The sequence below is a fragment of the Cebus imitator genome, unplaced genomic scaffold, assembly GCF_001604975.1.
Source record: "Cebus imitator isolate Cc_AM_T3 unplaced genomic scaffold, Cebus_imitator-1.0 Scaffold1036, whole genome shotgun sequence".
Lineage (NCBI taxonomy): Eukaryota > Metazoa > Chordata > Mammalia > Primates > Cebidae > Cebus > Cebus imitator.
Window position 1 is genome coordinate 24,363 of NW_016108351.1, and position 7,479 is coordinate 31,841.

General features: G+C 44.6%; 1 long non-coding RNA gene across 1 annotated transcript in view; it reads left to right on the plus strand.

Annotated features, from left to right (window-relative positions):
- Window positions 1-364, plus strand: part of LOC108298677 — a 12,010-nt gene extending 11,646 nt beyond the window's left edge. The window contains exon 3 of the long non-coding RNA XR_005198792.1: window positions 200-364. This is a non-coding gene — a long non-coding RNA (uncharacterized LOC108298677). The remainder of the gene's footprint in view (window positions 1-199) is intronic.
- The last annotated feature ends 7,115 nt before the right edge of the window (window positions 365-7,479 follow it).

The window sequence follows — 7,479 nt, forward strand, 5'->3', positions numbered from 1 at the left end:
AAAAAAAAAAAAAAAAAGCAAGGCCAGATGCAGTGGCTCACGCTTGTAATTCCAGCATTTTGGGAGGCTGAGGAGGGTGGATCGTGAGGTCAGGAGTTCAAGACCAGCCTGCCCAACATGGTGAAACCCCATCTCTACTAAAAATACAAAAATTAGCCAGGTGTAGTGGTAGGTGCTTGTAATCCCAGCTTCTCTGGAGGCAGGAGAATCACTTGAACTGGAGGCGAGCTATGGGAAGCACTGGGATGAGAGCAGCAACAAGAGGCATCTCCGTGTCAGCCAGACCTTCAAGAATGACTCGGGGCCCTCCCTGAGCAATCACTTCATGGAGGTAAGCCCGGCCACTGCAGCAGAGTCATGCCCTGTGAGTCCAGTGTGGACGGCGGGAGCTAGGAAACCCCTCATGGCCCTCTGGCCCTGGCTGCAAGGATGCAGACAGCTAAAACTCAACCTTGGTGACTTTCCCTTTTGTATCTCCAGCCCCACGTCCCCAGGGGTGAGAAATGCTTGTCACAGTGCCAGGGACTGGAAGGAGGGCTTGGGAAACACAGATCTCCAACCACAAAAATGCATTTTGGAACCAGCAGTTCGCTTTTAGTTTTTCCCGGAGTGGGGGTTCTTTTGCTGAGTTAGGAATGATGGCGTGCTCAGCAGCTGAACAGGTGGTGGTTCTTCTACAGCATGCATTTAACTTTGTACATTTTTATTCCTTTTCATATCCAGTCCTGCAAATGGTGGTGGTTTCTTTTTTTTTCTGAGATGGATCCTTGCTGTGTCACCAGGCTGGAGCACAGTGGCACGATCTAGGCTTACTGCAACGTTTGCCTCCCATATTCAAGCGATTCTCTTGCCTCAGCCCACCAGGTAGCTGAGATTACAGGCATGCATAATGCCTGGCTCATTTTTGTATTTTTAGTAGAGATGAGGTTTCGCCATTTGGCCTGGATGGTCTTGATCTCTTGACCTCATGATCCATTGGCCTCAGCCTCCCAAAGTGCTGGGATTACAAGTGTGAGCCACCGCGCCTGACCTAACGTTCTTTTTTTGTGGGCTGCTGTCTCATTCCTACAAGGTCTCCAAGCTAATATCCCTTATACCTTCTGCCTCAGTTTCTTCAGTCCTCCACCTGCTTTCTTTTGAGTGTACAGCCTTGTTTCTGTGAAGCTCACTGCCACAGGGTCTCTTTGTGGTTCCACAATGAGTTCTTTGTGGCTGTATTGTTGTTAAATGCTCACAGTGACTGCCTCTACTGCCCTCCTGGCAGGACTAGGAACTTCTGGCCTCTCCACCATCCTGGGCTAACACCCTGCCCAACGCCAGGGTGGGCATCCATCTCATTGGCTGTTGAATGTCACCTCCATATCTTCTCTGCTGTGCCAGAGTCCCATGGCCACCCACAGGACAGTGAATTTGGAAGATTGCTGTTCGTGGCTGTCATTGACTACAGTGAGAGGAGGTAGTAGTGTCGGGGCAGGGAAGGGGGCCAGGGCAGAGTCTAGGGAACCAGGGCCAGCACCCAGTGTCCTCTTCCAGTCCCTGCACCTTCACACGGGATGCACTTGGCTGTCCCAGCACTATGTCACCCAGGGTGTTTAGTGGGGTTTCCACATTGGCAGGTGCTGCTTGGCTCAGAGCACACTGTCAGACTCCTAGGAGGCAAGCAGGGGTTCAGCATAAACCACGTTTGTACAAACAGGTGCAGAGAGCCTTGTATCACTTTTAGGATTGGTGGGAACCCTCCCCCAATCCAAGTTCCCAGACAACCTGTGAGCAGGCCATGCAGAGGCAGCTCGGGTCTGCTGTGACACCTTGCCTGCAATCTCCAGTGCCTGCTGTTCTGTTTCTTTTCCCCCACTCCCCCACCATCTTAATCCCAGGAACAGACCCTATATCTCCTCGAGGACTGGGCTGGGCCTCTGAACTGCCCAGAGGCCTCATAGTGGGTGATGGCGGCCCATTGAAAGGCCCCTGACCACAATGAAGGATGGCTACCTGGAGGTGATGCTGCAGCCCCTGGAGGAGGTGTGGCGGGAGCGGGCAGAGGAAGCCATATAGTGGCTGCAGGCCTGGGAACCCCGGATGCCAGGCAACGAGGGTCCCAGGCCCATCAGGACAGCCCTGGGGGCCATGAAAGTCACCCTGGAGCTGGTAAGTGAGAGCAAGGATAGGTCATGCCTGGCAGTTCAGGACGACTGAGACAGCTCTCAGTGTCCCCTCCCTCTCCAGGTGGCCCACCAGTTGCTGTCCTGGGCTGAGGCCACATTCTCACGGGCACAGAAGAGGCTCTGCAAACCCCTGCTGGACCTATATCGCCTCACAGCCAGGTAACGCAGGGTTGGGAGTGGTGCATCCAGCGTTCCTGCCACGTATCTGGCGCAATGCTGAATGCTTCCACACGCTGACTCACTGACTCCTCTGACCACCCTCCACAGAGGCTTCTTCACTCCCCATTTCACAGGAATTAATTTTTGTATTTTTAGTAGAGATGAGGTTTCTCTATGTTGGCCAGGGTGGTCTCAAACTCCTGACTTCAGATGATCCACCCACCTCAGCCACCCAAAGTGCTGGGATGATGGCCACTGTGCCCAGCCACGATATGTTAAGTGAGGAAAAGACATATTAAACATAAAGTAGATCTCAACCATGTTCTAAAATAATAATAACTATATTTTATGAGTGTATTTATGCCAGGGACCAGGACTGTTTACATGTACTACTAGTGCACTTCATATTCACAATAATCTTATGAGTTAACACTATTATGACTCTCATTCTATGGAGGAAGAAATGGACAAGAGATAAAGTGATGGAGCCAAGACTTCAACTCGGGTTGACTCTAGAGTCTCAGATCTTAACCACTAGCACAATGTACAGAAAGTCATTAAAATATTTAAACACAGTGCAGCTGAGTGTGCTGTCTACTTTAATTCCCTATTGTGTCATAGATTTTCTACTACTTTATTTCTCAAATACAATGATTTTTAAAAGGATCAATAATCACAAGACAGCAACAGTGTCCCTGAAATTCCCCTAGAGATGCTAACTACAAAATAAAACTTATAAATCATAATCCAATCGCTTTAAATATTTTAGTACAGGAACATTTTTCTAAATGAATTTCATGTGGATCTATAACATAAGAAACAGATTAAAGCAGTATTTTATTATATCAGTATATTTTAAAGCTCAAATGGGGCTGCGTATGGTGGCCCATGCCTGTAATCACAGCACTTTGGGAGGCTGAGGTGGGAGAATCATTTGAGGTCAAGAGTTCGAGACCAGCCTGAAAAACATGGTGAAACCATATCTCTACTAAAAATATACACACACAATTAGACAGGCATGGTGACACATGCCTGTAGTCCCACCTACTCAGGAGGCTGAGGCAGGAGAATCGCTTGAAGCTTGGAGGAGGTTGCAGTGAACTGAGATTGTGCCACTGCATTCTAGCCTGGGTGACAGAGTGAGACTCCGTCTCAAACAAACAAACAAACAAAAAAACCCTAACGTAGAACGTGTATAATGAGAACAATACAGTTCTTCCGATGAACACAAACTTTAAATCATGGATAATTAGGCAGTCTTATATCAAATTTGTTTTGATTGCATGGTATCAAGTAAAACCTGATTCACAAAGATGAGTAGATGATGAAGCATGTTTTGCAAATGATAAAGAATGTTTTCTGTGTGTTTTAAAAATAGTACATTAATGCTCTCTAAGAATTTAATTACACCTATCTATAAGTTTTAAAAGTAGAAAATTTCTAAATTAATTCTGTAATAATGTTAAGGAATGTGAATACTTGGTAGCTGTAAGCTTTTTGGTAAAAAATAAAACTTTACAATATGTACTAATGCAGATATATGCATGAGGCAGTCACGTTACTGCATAATGCAATTACTTCTGACAGTACTGAATGTGCTTATATAATGTTACAGGAGCAAACAAGCACCACCCTAAAAATTTCAAAATATCAACATAAAACTACAGCCTTACTAATCAATAACATTTTTATCCTTTCTGAGGAGAAAAAGAAAAAAAATTTTTAATTAAAAAATAACCCCACCCCCTGCGAGACAGAATCTTGCTCTGTCGCCCAGGCTGCAGTGCAGTGGCATGACCTTGGCTCAATGCAACCTCCACCTCTTGGGTTCAAGCGATTCTCCTGCCTCAGCCTCCTTAGTAGTAGCTGGGAGTATAGGTACATGCCACCACACCCAGCTAATTTTTGTATTGCTAATAGAGAAGGGATTTCACCAAGTTGACCAGCATAGTCTCAATCTCTTGACCTGTGATCCACCCACCGTTGTCTCCCAAACTGCTGGAATTACAGGCATAAGCCACCGCACCCAGCCTAAAACATAAAATGGTATTTAAAAAGTTTCAAGTCTATACACACAGTGAGAAACTATTCCAAGGATTGTTGTCTTGGGTATGAATATTATAGACAATTTACATTTTCTTCCTCTTGCTTACTTTCTCTCAAGTACTCTAAATGCATTGCTCTTTTTGTTTGTAGGGTTATTTTTGTTTTTTTGTTTTTTGTTTTTTGCTTTATATTTTGCAACAGAGTTTTGCTCTGTTGCTCAGGCTGGAGTGCAGTGGTGTGATCTCAGCTCACTGCAACCTCTGCATCCCAGGTTCAAAGCAATTTTCATGCCTCAGCCTCCCAGGTGGCTGAGACTACAGGAGCACACCCCACCATGCCCAGCTAATTTTTGCATTTTTGGCAGAGACGGGGTTTCACCATGCTGCCCAGGCTGGTCTCCTGACCTCAGGATGTCCACCTGCCTCAGCCTCCCAAAGTGCTGCAGTTACACGTGTGAGCCACAATGCCTGACCAACTGTTTATGTTAAAAGTACTATAATTATGAACCACAGGAATTTGCAAAAAAAAGGTACACAGGGAGACCCAAAGTACGCTTGCATAAAGTCCTCCAATGTTATAACTTATGTGGCTCTAGTACACCGTCACCATCAGGAAACTGACCTTGATACAGTCCCAAGTTTATTCAGGTTTCAACAGTTTTGTATGCAAAATGGGACTTGAGAATGCTAGGATTTGTATGTAGCATGTGTGTGTGTGTGGTTGGGTGAAATTTTATCACATTTGTAGCTTTGTATAATCACACCTGAGATAGAGAACTGTTCCATCCCTACACAGCGCCCTCATGCTACCACTTTACAACCACACCACCCCTCACCTCCCATTCCGAGCTCCTAGTAACCACTAAATCTGTTCTCCATCTCTGCAGTCTTGTTATTTCAATGTTACATAAATGCAATCATACAGTATGTAAACTTTAACTATATATATATATATATATATATGTATATATATATATATATATATACACATATATATATTTGCTTTTGAGACAGTCTTGCTCTGTCACCCAGGCTGGTGTGCAGTGGTGCAATCTTGGTTCACTGCAATCTCTACCTCTCGGGTTCAAGTGATCTCCCACCTAAGCCTCTCCAGTAGCTGGAATTACAGGTGTGTGCAACCATGCCTAGCTAATTTTTATATTTTTTGTAGAGACACGGTTTTGTCATGCTGGTCAGGCTGGTCCTCAACTCCTGACCTCAGGTGATCCACGCACCTGGGCCTCACAAAGTGCTGGGATTACAGGTGTGAGCCACCATGCCCAGCCTTCACTCAGTATAACTCTCTTGAGATAACCTGGTGGTACAAATCAGTTGTCCTCATATATTAAAATTTAGCATGACATGCACTTGAGTGTATATAAACATATATAACATTTTAAAGTTTAAAACATTAAAATGTGAATCAAAGGCATATGAAATCCCTGTTTCACTGATACAGAACAAGGATTCTGAGATACAAATTTTGACAACTGGTAATCTAATATATATCTAGTACAATCCATTACAGGTTGAGTATTCCTTATCTGAATGCTTTGGAGCAGAAGCACTTTGGATTTGGAATTTTTTCAGATTTGGGAATATGTGCATTATATACCAGTTGAGCATCCCAAATCTGAAAGTGCAAAATCCAAAATGTTCCCAAATCCTAAAACTGTGAGTGCCAATATGACACTCAAAGGAAATGCTCACAAGGGAATTTCAGAGTTTGGATTTTCCGATAAGGGATCCTCAGCCTGTACAACCACTTTATAGAAGAAAGGCCCAGGGCTCAGTGCTGTGTCTTATCAGTGTTTACAAGAGTACATGGTTTACAAGAATGCCTGATTTTGCACTTTTATGACCAATCTCTAGATTCCGGTTCTTTCCCAACCCAGTTGAGTATGTTACATTCAAATATGACCACTTGCTCTTCTTCTCAAACGACCATAGTTTACTACCCTTTTAAGTTCTTCCTAATGATTAAGAAAATGAACTTCTCTTAGATGGAGATGGAGTTTTGCTCCTTGCCCAGGCTGGAGTGTAGTGGGGTGAACTTGGCTCTCTGCAACCTTCACCTCCAGGGTTCAAGTGATTCTTCTGCCTCAGCCTCAGGAGTAGCTGGGATTACAGGCGCACACCACCACAACCGGGTAATTTTTTATATTTTTAGTAGATACAGGGTTTCACCATGTTGTTCAGGCTGGTCTGAAACTCCTGGCCTCAGGTGATCTGCTCAACTCAGCCTCCCAAAGTGCTGGGACTGCAGATGTAAACCACAACACCAGGCCCCATGTTCTATTCTAAAGGTTGTATTATCTCAATGGGATAGTAAATAGATGGTTTTTTTTTTTTTTTTAGATATGAGAGAGGTAGGAATACAACATGTTGTAAAACAAGGCAACTTTTTTGTTGAATTTATTTTCAAATACAGTGGACCCTTGAACAACATGGGTTTGAGCTGCATGGGCCCATTTATATGTGGATCTTTTCCAACTAAATGCAGACTTGCATATATGGAGGCTCAACTTTTCACATACTTGGGATCTGCAGGGCCCACAGCAGGGACTTGAGTGTGCCAGGATTTTGGTAGAATTAGGTGTCCTGGAACCAACCCTGTATGGTATATGCCCTATGCATATGCCATAGGACAACCAGACTACTTTTACGGTGTTAAGAAACATAAATTTGTCAAGCCTATTAACCTTTCCAGATCATTTGTACTATTCTTACATAGAAACCCTTCTTAGAGGGGGTCTAACATGGAAAATACCTACATACAATATTCTACATATTAGGGCTGGGCACAGTGGCTGATGTTGGTAATCTCAGCACTTTGGGAGGCTGAGGTGGGCAGATCACCTGAGGTCAGGAGTTCAAGCCCAGCCTGGCCAACATGGTGAGACCCTGTATCTACTAAAAATATAAAAAATTACCCGGGTGTGGTGGTGTGCGCCTGTAATCCCAGCTACTCCTGAGGCTGAGGCAGAAGAATCACTTGAACCCTGGAGGTGAAGGTTGCAGAGAGCCAAGTTCACCCCACTACACTCCAGCCTGGGCAAGGAGCAAAACTCCACTAAAAACATAAAAATTAGCCAGGCATGGAGGTGGGT